This window comes from Onychostoma macrolepis, chromosome 18 (genome assembly GCF_012432095.1).
Source record: "Onychostoma macrolepis isolate SWU-2019 chromosome 18, ASM1243209v1, whole genome shotgun sequence".
NCBI lineage: Eukaryota > Metazoa > Chordata > Actinopteri > Cypriniformes > Cyprinidae > Onychostoma > Onychostoma macrolepis.
Window position 1 is genome coordinate 17,898,146 of NC_081172.1, and position 14,243 is coordinate 17,912,388.

Below are 14,243 nucleotides of genomic sequence, written 5' to 3' on the forward strand. Positions count from 1 at the left end.
GGAAAAAAAGGGATGCAGGGGTAGTCATCCCTACTCCTGGCCCTGGAGGACTACCAGCCTGCAGAGATTAGCACCAACCCTAATCAAGCAGGCAAGTGTGCTGCAGCAATGTTGGAACTAAAGTTTATAGCATAGCCCTCCAGGCGCAGGGTCAGCTAGTTCTGAAGAACACCTTCACAGTGGCATGCACTGACCTCCATTGGGGGTTGTATTTTATATACTCCTAAAGCTCCTAAGTTGTGTCTGTATTTTCATGTTTAGTTGCAAATGAGGAGTTCAGATGAAAAAAGCCTCTAAGTGCCGTTTAAATTTTCTTCTAAAAAGAGCATTTTTATCAGACTCATATGTTTATGTTCAGTAAATGTATTCTAATGGCAATGTATAGGTCCTTTTCTATGCAATTAAAATGAAATAACTAAACATAAATTTAGAACTCTTCAAATGCAACAGATGTGTTTTTGATACTTCACCCGATCTTACATTTATGATATGAGAGGGCAAATAAATAGCAAATAAGGATCACTCACAAATCCTCTGATGTGTTTGGCTAGGCTTGATAAATAATACTTTCCCTATATTCCATTGTTGTAGGCTTGGAACTTGTAAGCACAGCTTTGTTTCCTGGCATACGTCTAAAGAATGGCACACAATAAGCTCCTGGAAATCCTGTTGAAGTCAGACAGTTTCAGACTGACTACATTGATAAATCCTTCCCAGTTTAGTGTGCCATACTGTATGTGTGTGTGTGTGTGTGTATATATATATATATATATATATATACTGTATATGACAGTGTCACGAATCCGGTCTATGAATGTGGCGAGTGGGGCGGGGCCGAGAGCCGTGGGAACGGAGCGAGGCCGGTGGAGTTAATGATAATGAGCGACACCTGCGCCACTCACCGGTCTCGAGTCCCACGGAGGAGCTCCAGAAGGATAAAAGGAGGAGTGACGACAGTGGAAGACGAGAGAGGACCAGGCCTGGACTTTTATTTTGTATTTTATGTGCGGCAGTCGTCCGTGAGGGGCTGCCGCTTTACTTTTATGTTTGTTTATTTTATTAAAACTTTGTTTAAATGTTCGCCGGTTCCCGCCTCCTCCTTCCCGATCTACGAACTGTGTTACAATGAACTTCTGTTCACTCACCACCAGAGGTCACCCGCTCACCACATGGACTCTCACACTACACAGACTGTTACACTATGCCCTGGACTACATTTCCCATCATCCATTGCACTGATTACACACACACAGCTGAATCCCATCAGACACCCTTTATAGGCCTTGGACGTCCTCTTTCAGTGCACTAAGTATTGTTTCGTGTATATCACTCTTCTAGCGATAGCTACACTATGGAGTCATTCCAAGGCTGTGAAAAAGTTATAGTCTAAGTCTAGTCATTTCGTGTTGCCTTGTTGTCTGTTTCCTAATCTTCTGCCTGTGTATCTTGGATTAACCCTTTTCCTGCTGTTTAGGACTCTGTTTGCACCTTGACTGGACTATTGCTCATGTTATTGGATTACCCCTCATGTCAAGCTCTCTGGATAATGTTCGCCGATCGTAGACCCACGCTAGCCCTAGGAATATTCTTTGCCTTGTCAGTGATTTACCTGTGTTATCTGACCCTTGCCTGATTCTTGACCTCACCTTTGTAATTAAAGCCTTGCATATGGATCTGCATGTCTCACGTCTCATTCGCCCCGTAACAGACAGTCAGTGAATGGTATGGGTGGTCCATAGGGGTGTGCTATCTGAGTCAATGACTAGATGACAGTATAAGACCAAGATGACTGCCATATCAGTGCAAAAAATAAAAATAAAACATGTATCTTTAAGCCAACCGAAATACTTTTTATATGACCAGCAGACCACATGTAACTATAAAACTGCAAAACAGATAGTCATTTTTTTTTTTTAAATCCACAATATACATCTGTATCTCTGCTACCCTACACTGTAAAAAGGTTGCTGTAAATTTTCCTGCCAGCTGGATGCCAGTAAATTACTGTAAAAATGGTTACAGTATTAATACTGTAATTGCATTTACAGTATAATAATGGCTTTACTGTATTTTCATTTACAGTATTATTACTGTATTTTCATTTACAGTATCAGTGCTGTAGTTTAAACATTTTTTACCTGCAAAAAACAATCAAATTGTGGTACAGCACTGTAATCCATGATTTTTACCACCCCAACCCCATAAAAATCACAATAACTCATGAGAATTAGCTCTGATAATATTCTTTTTAATTGTTGAACCTTTTCTTTTTAAAAGTACAAATTACAAGTCTTGATCTTGATCTACAAGTCAGGTTTCAGGAGTGGCCATTCAACTGAGACTGCACTTCTCTCGGTCACTGAAGCCCTGCGAATTGCAAAAGCCCATTCCAAATCATCAGTCCTCATTCTGCTGGATCTATCTGCCGCGTTTGACACTGTCAATCATCAGATACTCCTCTCCACTCTCTCATCACTGGGCATCGCTGGAATTCCACTTCGCTGGTTTGAATCCTATCTCACTGGTAGGTCTTTCAGGGTGGCCTGGGGAGGGGAGGTATCCAAAGCACATACACTGGTCACTGGGGTTCCTCAGGGATCGGTTCTTGGACCCCTCCTCTTCTCCACATACACTACATCACTGGGTCCCATCATACAGGCACATGGATTCTCCTACCACTACTATGCTGATGACACACAGCTTTATCTCTCTTTTCAACCAGATGATCCAACGGTAGCTGCAAGGATCTCAGGTTGCCTGGCGGACATCTCGGCATGGATGAAAGAACATCACCTCCAGCTCAACCTGGCAAAGACTGAGCTTCTTGTCTTTCCTGCCGCTCCAACTCTACAGCATGATATCACGATCCAGTTAGGTTCATCAACAATTACCCCATCAACTTCGGTCAGAAATCTTGGTGTAATCTTTGATGACCAGCTGACCTTCAAAGACCACATTGCAAAGACTGCTCGATCTTGCAGGTTTGCACTACACAACATCAGAAAGATCAGGCCCTTTCTGACGGAGCATGCTGCACAACTTCTTGTCCAGGCCCTTGTCATTTCTAGGCTGGACTACTGCAATGCTCTTCTGGCTGGACTTCCATCAAACACAGTCAAACCTCTACAAATGATTCAGAATGCGGCGGCACGACTGGTCTTCAAGGAACCCAAAAGAGCCCATGTTACACCTCTCTTTATCTCATTGCATTGGCTACCAATCGCAGCTCGCATCAAGTTCAAGACACTGATGCTTGCTCATAGAACAACCACAGGCTCAGCACCGCCTACATGCACTCACTATTAAGAATCTACATCCTCCAGAAGTCTGAGATCTGCTAGTGAGCGACGCCTCGTGGTACCATCACAAAGAGGCTCAAAATCACTCTCCAGAACATTCTCGTTCACCATTCCTTGCTGGTGGAATGATCTTCCCACCCATATTCGGAGTACTGGATCCCTGTCAATCTTCAAGCAACAGCTGAAAACTCATCTCTTTCGACACTACTTGACTTCAACCTACACATAAAAAAAATAGACTTGGTGTTACAAGCACTTCGTTTGTCGGATTGCCTCTTCAAGATGAATCGCTTCATGTGTTCCCCAAATTGTATGTCGCTTTGGATAAAAGCGTCTGCAAAATGACTAAATGTAAATGTAAATGATCTCTAGGGTGAACTAGCTGAACAAAGGGCATCACAACAGTCCCCTGGGCACTTTGTATCATGGCAAAACATACACATACTAAAAAGCAAAAACAAGTACACTAACAGTCAAAAGTTTAAAGAATTCTCTTCTGCTCACCAAGCCTGCATTTATTTACTGCAAAAGCAGTAATACTGTGAAATATTTTTACTATTTAAAATAACAGCTTTCTATTTGAATATATTTTAAAATGTAATTTATTCCTGTGATCAAAGCTAAATTTTCAGCATCATTACTCCAGTCTCCAGTGTCACATGATCCTTCAGAAATCATTCTAATATACTGATAAACATATATTATTATTATTATTATTATTATCATCATCATCATCATCATAACAGTTGAGTAATTTTTTTCAGGATTCTTTGATGAATAGAAAGATCCAAAGATCAACATTTATCTGAAATAAAAAGATTTTGTAACATTACAAAATGGGGGGTGGGGGGGATTATACAAATTCCTACTTTTATTTAACAAGGATGGTTTAAATTGATCAAAACTGAAGATAAAGACATTTATAATGTTACAAAATATTTCTATTTCAGATAAATGCTGTTCTGAACTTTCTATTCATCATGAAACCTGAAAAAATTAGATTCAGCTGTTTTCAACATAATAATAATAATAGTTTTTGAGCAGCAAATCAGAATATTAGAATAATTTCTGAAGGATCATGTGACACTGTAGACTGGAGTAATGATGTTAAAAAATCAGCTTTGATGACAGGAATAAATTACATTTTAAAATATATTCAAATAGAAAACATTTTAAATAGTAAAAATATTTCAAAATTGTACTGTTTTTGCTGTACTTTGGATCAAATAAATGCAGGCTTGGTGAGCAGAAGAGACTACTTTAAAAACATTAAAAATCTTACCGTTCAAAAACTTTTGACTGGTAGTGTTAATAAAAATCAAATAATAGTAACAGTAAAAATGAGTTTGTGTTGTGTTAAATTTCAGTAATTTTGACAGTCAAAGTTGACAAGCTCTCCGATGAGAAACAGCAGGATGGGATTCAGGCAGATCCTTTTTCTTTGCACCCTCTTTCCAGAATGCCAGCTGACCTGTTACTTTCAATGCATTTGGTGCCACAAAGATCTGAATGAACCTGCAAGCACAAGAAAGAAAAAAGCATTATTTTTCAAAGCAGTGTTTACAGAATTTGCCTCAACTGTCAAACATAGTGCTGTATGCACATAATTAGTTGATAATCCATCACATTCAAATTATCAAAGCTCCATTTTTTACAATGCATTCTCAATCAGTAGAGCAAAGTGCTAGAATGCTGAATTAATGGGTTTGATTCCAGGGGCGGTTCTAGGGTGAGTGGATATACGGGCCTTAGCCCAGAGACGTTAATTTATGTATCAGAATACACAGGATACAAGTCAAATAAAACAGGCTATGCTGAAAAGTTACATTGGCTAAGTGGCTTAATTATTTTTTTTTAAGCGACAAGTGTAATTAATTATAATTTGCACTTACAAATTGCATAAATAATATTATGAAATTAATGTTTTAAATATAAACACAAAAATATGTAATGATAGAAAAAAAAATAGAATGATACTTTTAAAAATGAGACTAAAATTACCAGTAGGTGGCAGCAAGCCACTGTCTTAATGACTGAGCCACTGAGTCATTTATTCAATCTATTCATTAAAAACTGCTGATTCTTTCAGGAACGAAGAAACTTTTTATGAATGGATCAGTGAATCTCTGATTCAAGGCATTCAAAAAAGGTAAATTCTTTCAGTAATGAAACACTGTTGTGTGCAGAGACGCACAACATGGCTTTGTTTAGAACCGTTTTTGCGAAAAAAAGACAATATTTTCTTCACCATTTAAATCACTTAATATGAACTTCTCATTCATTGAATTTTGTTGCCCTGACACTTAGTAAAGTCTGCCACAGACCATGCTAAATGCTATCTGTTCATATAATCTAGTCATTTCTAAATGTGTGTGTCCTAGAAAATCTGTGTTTATAATACCATGATTAAAAATCTATATTTGTTGCTTTACAGTAACAGTAATCTAATTTTGTCAGATGGGGATATCGGTATTATGAATTTATAGGCTACAGTTAGTTAAAGATACCTGAAGCAGCTGCATTTTGCTGTTTAAGTGCTGGTTCAATAGAAATAATTTGAATGCACATGAAAACTCAATCTTGATGCGCACACACCCCTAGCGCCCGCCCCTGTTTGATTCCCAGGGAATTAATAACTTAATAAAATGTGTAGGGGAGCGCAGGGCACAAACTAACACGGGGTAAGTTGTAACACACAGTTTAAATATTTCCACACATGCTAGCATAACCAAATACTGTACAAATACAAATTTACAGTATTTACTACTGCCATATCAACACTATATAGAGAATAAAGTGCACCAAAATTAAAAAATCTTTTGAAGATGTCGCTGAATATATATTCTACCAAAGCAGAAGTACATTTCTGGCTGAAGTAAATTGTCATCTCAGTTTTTAGTACTCATTTAAAATTAGACAAATCTGCTATTATTTTAATCTCCAATCTGTTATCATTTTAGATAGATTTATAATGCTTCGCTAACTAGCAGAAGACGCTAACCAGTTTTAAATTCCAGTTGCACAGATGGGGAATGTTATAACACTGTGTTACAATGTGCCCAGCTATTATTAAACTATGCTATTCTATGACATTAGCAATGCAATTTACACCATTTACTTTTATGAGTTTCAGTGAGAAACCACAAGAAGCAGGTGAATAAAGACTGAGAATCGATGTTTAATGTTCAGAAATTGTTATTTCAAGAAATGTAAAGCATTTTGTCTCGTGTCCTGTGTCCTATGACAGCTGTGTGTGGAGGGAGGGGAGTGTATCATTTCTGAATTTCTGAATGTGTTTCTTCATTTGCGCACTCTGTTTTGAACTACACTGTATATATAGCTGTGTGTTGCGATCAGGGCCGTCCCAAGCATGGTTGCAATGTGTTCATTGTCAAACTCCAAAATTAAATTATTTTTAATTCTTAAAAAACGCCATTATTTTATTTGAAAAAGTTAATGATTTTATTTTATTAACAAAATATTTTAGTTTGTCTTGTATATTTTTTCATTAGCTCTGATAATATTTTAAGCTGTCATATGGTTATGTTACAACGTGCCCCTCACATGTTACAATGTACCCCACCTACTATGTTGTCACTTCCATTCTTTTGAGATAAATAACGAAAAACATACACCTGTAATTATGAAACAACGCAACATATTTGTACTAGACAAGTGTGAAATTAAAGTGTATAAAAAAATTATACTTTGAACCCCACGTGGATTTACACATGCTAATAAAGTCAGTGTTAGGTTGTGTCCCGTGCTCCCCTACATTAAATACAATATAACTTGCTTTGTAAATGCAATGTAAAACAAAATGTATTTTGGGTTACCTAATTCTGCATTTCTGTAAAACGGACAGCTGGCTGTACGATGATTCTGCCTCATATTCAGGATCCTGTTTTTGCTTGGAGAAATCTCCTGTAACAGACAGAGTCACAACACCCTTTTAGTGTTACTATAGTTTATGATCAGAAAAAAACTACCGTACAGTAATACAAACATTTTGAATAAAATTAACTTTTTTGGTAACACTTTACAATAAGGCGTCATTTGTTAACGTATTAATTTATATAATAAATTTGTTAATGTATTAACTAACATGAACAAACAATGAACAATGCATTTATTACACTATTTATTAATCTTTGTTAATGTTAGTTAATGACAATACAGTTGTTGTTTATTCCATGTTAGCTCACAGTGCATTAACTAATGTTAACAAACACAACTTGTGATTTTAATAATGCATTGGTAAATGCTGAAATTAACATTAGCTAAGCTTAATAAATGCTGTAGAAGTATTGTTCATTAATGTTTTTAACTAACGTTAATGTTAACTAATGAACCTTATTGTAAATTGTTACATTTTTTATATTTATAAGCAAAACTTACTATATTAATATATTGCTAGCCCGTTCCTCTCTTATAAAGCAAGTTAACAGTGGAGAGCAGCCCGTGGCTAATTTGGCTCAGTGTTGCCAATTTAGCAATTTTGTTGCTAAATTTAGCAACTTTTCAGACTACCCTAGCAACTTTTTCTTCCAAAAGCACCTAGCAACAAATTTAGCAATTTTAAAAAATTTATTTGGCAACTTTTAGCAACTTTTGATAAGTGACTCAGACAATTAAGTCAAGTCAAGTCACCTTTATTTATATAGCGCTTTTACAATACAGATTGTGTCAAAGCACTTAACAGTATCAAATTAGAGGATAGAGTGTCAGTAATGTATAATAAGATTAAACACTCAATTTTCAGTTAAAGGCATTTCATTATTGAATTCAGAGATGTCATTGTCTAGCTCAGTTTAGTTTAAATAGTATCTGTGCAATCAAATTGGCGATAATCGCTAGAAATTAAGTGTCCCAAACTGAGCAAGCCAGAGGCGACATATTTTCCATCCAAATTACACAAAAAGAAAACCAAAGATGCCTAGCAGTACACCCATCATGTGAATTGAGCTGCTATTTGCAATTCTTCAATTTAATAATAATAATAACTGAATAATTGTTAATTTATGATACACTGTTAGTAGCTTGTACTTGCGATTGTTGATCAGTTAGTACGCTGTAAGAAAAATGGAAAAAGATAGGCTACTAGTAATTTTCCAGGATGTTATCCATTATCCATTGTAACCCTGTAACCCGAAAACACAATGCGTAATTTAAAATTGCAGGTAAAAAACCAATACGGAAAATTGAGTGTAGCATACTAACTACTAATACACTGCTTAAAGCATTATTGTTGAGAATGTGTTATATTACTAGTTTACTAGATATATAAAAAAAAATTTTTTAAAAAAATTAAATTGTAATCATTGAAAAATGTGTAAGTGTTCAATAATTCAATGTATTTTAAAATACAGTTATTTATATTTTAATATAATATTTTGCATATTATTTTACAAACAAATCTAAATGAACATATATAAAATATATATTTTTGCTGAGATTTGATGTGACAATTTTGCGCCGTGATTACGCAATGACGTCATCGCGCAATGACATCACAACGTCATTTAGCAACTTTTAGCAACAAATTGAGCTTCCTTTAGCAACTTTCTCTGAAAATTAGTTGGCAACACTGATTTGGCTACTTCAGTAACATTAGATGAAAGCTCACCTGTTGTTACGACGTCAATCACAGGAAAAGACTCCAATACTCCTCCGATGCAGACGACATGACCACAAGATCACAAACTTGAAAATAAAATACAAAATATGTACTTTACAGTGGTATTTCTTAACTCAGTTTTCCTCAGTATTTCATGTTAGCTCGCGGTTTTATTTTACGTCTCTCACTGAATAGGGACCGTCTCTAAAGTTACATACAACATTGCAGTGGCGGCTGCTGGTCTTTCAAAGAGGGGAAGCTCATTTTCGGCCTACATCATAAAAATTGTCCATTTATTTTATACGTAAATTCTGCCGTATGTTCCTTTTCAAGAAAATGCTTTGTGACCCTGTCGTACCAGGTCTTTTCCAGTGACACTAGCCTAGCCTACTGTATGAATGAATGAATGAACAAACAATCTAAAAAAAAAAAAAAAGATATTAAACTCGACGGAGGAAATGTGGGAATTAGGTTAAACTGAAACAAGGAATGTGGTGTATAATAGAGTTGTCATGATACCATAAAAATGTCTTACAATACTATACCAGCTTAATTTATAATTCAGTTCTACAAAATGAATCAAAATTTTATGAATAAATAGATGCAAGTGAAAACAGACAATATTATTCTCTGAATACTTAATTAATGTGAATGAATGACTGGCTATTGTTATCCATGAAATGATCTAAACCAAACTCATCTTAGCACTGCACAGAAGCTGCATGAAGTGACATTTAGATGAGGCATTTATTCATTTAGACTGTATTTATAATTGCATAAATAATTTTATGAGATTAATGTTTTAAATACTAAATTCTGAATATAGAAATATGTAGGAAAATAATGTAATATGCCTACATTTAGACGGGAAACTGAAAAACGGCCAGCAGGTGGCAGAAGTTCGTGATTGAATCACTGAGTCATTCAAATGATTCTTTCAAAACGGCTGAATCCTTCAGGAGCGAATCAAATTATTGTTTTTATGAATGGCTCTGTGAATCAGTGATTCGCCCAAACCAACGCGGATTTGGATTCGAACACAAATGAAACAAAAACAGCACTCTTGCTCGTGTCGTATTGCCTAAGTGTCAGGAGCATTTTTGCTCGCATATCTTGAAATTTCCGAGTTAGCAGCATGTATATTAAAACATAACATTATAAATTAATAAAAAAATATATATAATGATTGATAAGTGCAAAGCCGCTATGGGACTGAGCTCGAATGGCTTCATGAAAATTCTCCGACTGCTGCATTGGAAGTACCTGGTTTTAAATTGTATAGGAGAGATAGAGTTGGTAAGGGAGGTGGAGTTATGATTTATGTGAAAACTGGCATCCAGTGAAATTAAATCGCCTGGGCAAATTGCACAGATTTGGAATGTATTGGTCTGAACCTTATATTATCAACACAGATGTCTTTTGTATTAATTGTAATTTATCGTCCACCATCTTCTAATATTAGTTTTTATGAAAACTTGAAACAATTACTAAAACAGTGTGATTTCAACAAAGTAGTAATTATTATGGGAGATTTTAATATTAATTGGGACGATAAAACTGTTAGAAAGAATCTCAAACAGATAACTTATCACTTCGATTTGAAGCAAATGATTAATGGGCCTACAAGAATAACTAATTCAACAAGGTCTCAAATTGATTTAATTTTTAGCAACCGAGCAGAGAGAATTTTAAAAACTTTTAATATGTTAACCGGCCTTTCTGACCACAATTTGATTTTAGTGGCCAGAAAATTATCTAGCAAGAGATTTAATTCCTTCGTAAGGAAATATGATTCATATGGCATTCCAAAACGCAAACTAGATGACTTCAGTAGGGCGGTTCATCAGATTGAATGGGATGATTTATTAATCGGAAAAGATCAGGATGAAGACAGTCGAATATTTTCCAAAAAATTAGAGAGTACTATTAAAGATTTCAGTTGTAAAATGAATCCTAAAAATAAAAAAACACACTGTCCCTTGGATGAATTCAGATATTTTAGAACTAATGAAAAAACGGGATCTTGCTTTAAAAACTGCAAATAGATCAAAGTTTAGTCATGATAGACAACATTTTGTTACGTTACGGAACAAGGTGGTAAAGACCCTGAGAAAAGCAAAGGCTGATTTTTTCCTGAGAATAATTAATGAGGCTAGAGGTAATTCTAAAACAATCTGGAATAAACTGAACTACTTAAAAGGTGATAAAAGAAAAGATAAGTCATCACTTGAAATGATGGTTAACGGGAAGCTGGCTAACAATCCAGCTGATGTAGCTGAAGCACTTAATTATTACTTTGTTGACTCGGTAGTCACAATTGCACAACGTTTCTCCCCTAAGTATACAGAAGTTTATCCAGTTAATACAGTGGAACAAGCCCTGATTCTAAGGGCAGTCTCTGAATCAGACGTCATAAGAACAATCATATCTCTTAAACCATCCAGAGCAAAGGATATATTTGGTATGGATGTGGTAATGCTTAAAGAGCTTAGTGAGTCGTTAGTTAATCCTATTACTAATATTATCAATCTTTCAGTTTCTCAGGGGATGTTCCCATGTGCTTGGAAGTCATCTGTTATTCTGCCTATATTCAAAAGTGGCGATCCTCATTCTGTTACTAATTACCTATTAGTATTTTACCTATAGTTTCAAAGGTTGCAGAGAAATTGGTGGCTGCACAAATCACTAATTACTTAAATAATAGTTCTTTTGCTTTACATCCAATGCAGTTTGGCTTCAAAGCAAACTATTCAACGGAGATGGCAAATTGTTACTTCACTGAAAAAGTCAAGTATCTATTGGATAAAGGAGGGGTTGTCAGGGCTGTGTTTCTTGACCTCAGGAAGGCCTTTGACACTGTAAACCACAAAATTCTTATTTCTAAATTATTCAGTTTTAATTTCTCTCCACATACTTTGAGATGGATTGAATCATATTTGTTAGGTCGCACACAGTATGTTCGTATACAGAATTATAAGTCAGCTCCCTTAAGTATATCTACTGGTGTTCCACAAGGATCTATTCTGGGACCTTTACTTTTTACAATGTACATCAATGATCTTCCATCCGTCTGTCCCAACGCTAACATTCAAATGTATGCAGATGACACTAATTTATATACACGGAAGTAGTGTGTCACAAGTTGCAAATGAACTTACAGAATCCCTGGTTCATGTTACAGCTTGGCTAGAACAATGTTGCTTACAGTTAAACATCTCTAAAACAGTGTGTATGTTCGTTACCAAAACTAAGAGTTTAAGTGTAGTGCCAGATGTATTTGTATCGGGGGAAAGATTACAAGTTGTATCTGAATACAAGTACCTTGGTGTTCTGATTGATTCCAAACTTTCATTTAAGGCACAGGTTAAAAAGGTCTGTGACCGGGTCAGATTTAGTTTATCAAATTTTAGATTTATTCGTGATTATATGTCGTCTGAGGCCGCTTTGATGTATATGCATTCCATGATTATTTCTCATATTACTTACTGTTTAACTACTTGGTCGCAAGCTAGCATTACTACTCTGAAACCATTAGAGTCTTTGTATAAACAATCACTAAAAACTCTTGATAAGAAATCAGTTCAGTTTCATCATTGTTCAATATTACAAAAATACAATTTGCTAAGCTGGGATAACTTGATCAAATATGTACATATCTGTCTGCTATTTAAGACTATGCATAGCCTGACTTCGCCACTAAAACAGTTTGTGAATATTAGAACAACTGCTCACCGATCTACAAGGGGTGGGGAAAGAGGGGACTGTATCATTCCTCTCAAAAGAAGTAAATTCAGTCAGTCTGTATTTTCAATCAAAGCAGCAAGGGAATGGAACTCCATGCCAACAACAATTAGAAGTTTACATACTTTTGGTTCTTTTCAGTTTCATCTTAAAAAATGGTTACTGACAACTCAGCACTGTCAACATTAGTATTGTATTTTTGACAATAGACTTCCTTGCACTAATTGCTCTTGGCTATGTTGCCTTCTCCTGTTGCCATCTCTCTCTCTCTCTCTCTCTCTTTTCATTTCCCTCATGTTTACTTTTTATTTATATATATATATATATATATTAACTTATGTTTTGTATTTTAGTAGCAATTTTGTTTGTGTGTGAATTTTAAGTTTTTTTTTTTTTTTCTTCCCTTACTTTCTCTTAATATGATGTGTATATGTGTGATGCTTTGTCTTTGTTTTTAGGGTGACGTTTTAACATTCTGTCATGGGTCTACAGATGTAAAATAGCCTTTTGGGCTAATTCTGGCACATTTACAGTTATGTTTATTAATGTGCATTGCCCCTGTAAGTAAATAAATAAATGATACAAATAAATAAATGAATAGCTTCAATGTCAGCGACTTTTTATAGGACAAAATCGCTGTTAATCAAAAGGAGATACAGACCCTCCAATCATCACGCAGAAGCCCGGAGTCCAGGCCAGCCCACTCCTCCATTCACCCCCAGAGACGCTGAGCGTCCATGGGCGGGACATAATCGCAGCATTTATCCAATGACCGTCTAGTTTCGAGGCACTGAAAAAAACTGTTCAAAGCAGCCCCATTGAAGTCAATGGACGCTGGGCTTCAACAGAGAAATGCACTGAAGCTACGGGAATGTATGAGAAGGAAATCGAGTCCGACCTGCTATATGTAGCTAATTCTGAACGAACTCGTCTTCGAGATGAACGTGTTCGAACGCATTTTTAGTCAATACAATTTTAACACAATAGTACATATTTGACCATTAATTTTTTGACATTATAGGGGAAGCCGAGCTTCCCTTGCAGTCTTAAAGAAATCCCCACTGCAACATTGGTACACACGTTTCTAACTTTAGTATTTGAAGAGAATTGCACTTGCGATAAAGAGGCAGTGTACAGAAGATATTACGCTTCTCTGTGTTCGTTAACTTCGGCTAACTGACATTATTAACGTAACTTACCAGTTGATGTTATCATCGAAACTATGCCAGTCACTAGAAGAGGCGCCAAAATACACCTCCGACGTTGTCGACGAAATCTAGACTAGAAATTTGAAAAGAACAAACAAAATAATTGGTTACACTTTATTTCGATAGTCCACTTTAGACATTCTACTAACTATAAGTAACTTTGTAACTACATGTCAACTAATTCTCATTAATTTGTAACTACATGTCTACTAACTCTCAGTAGGGTAGGTTTAGGGTTAGTAGAATAAGTTGACATATACTTGCAAATTTTCTCATAGTCAGTATGTTGTGTGTTGTGGACCCATCAAAATAAAGTGTTAGAAGATATTAAGCAGACAGTCTACTAATACTCTAATGACTGCTAATTGACATGTAGTT

The 14,243-nt window shown here is 35.7% G+C and overlaps 1 long non-coding RNA gene across 1 annotated transcript; it reads right to left on the reverse strand.

Annotated features, from left to right (window-relative positions):
* Nucleotides 1-4,537: 4,537 nt before the first annotated feature.
* LOC131524735 (uncharacterized) lies at nt 4,538-13,926 on the reverse strand. The gene is made up of 4 exons (XR_009267060.1): nt 13,857-13,926; nt 8,926-9,002; nt 7,136-7,223; nt 4,538-4,814 (listed from the first exon to the last, which is right to left on the reverse strand). It is a non-coding gene; the product is annotated as an uncharacterized LOC131524735 (long non-coding RNA).
* Between the last annotated feature and the right edge of the window lie 317 nt (nt 13,927-14,243).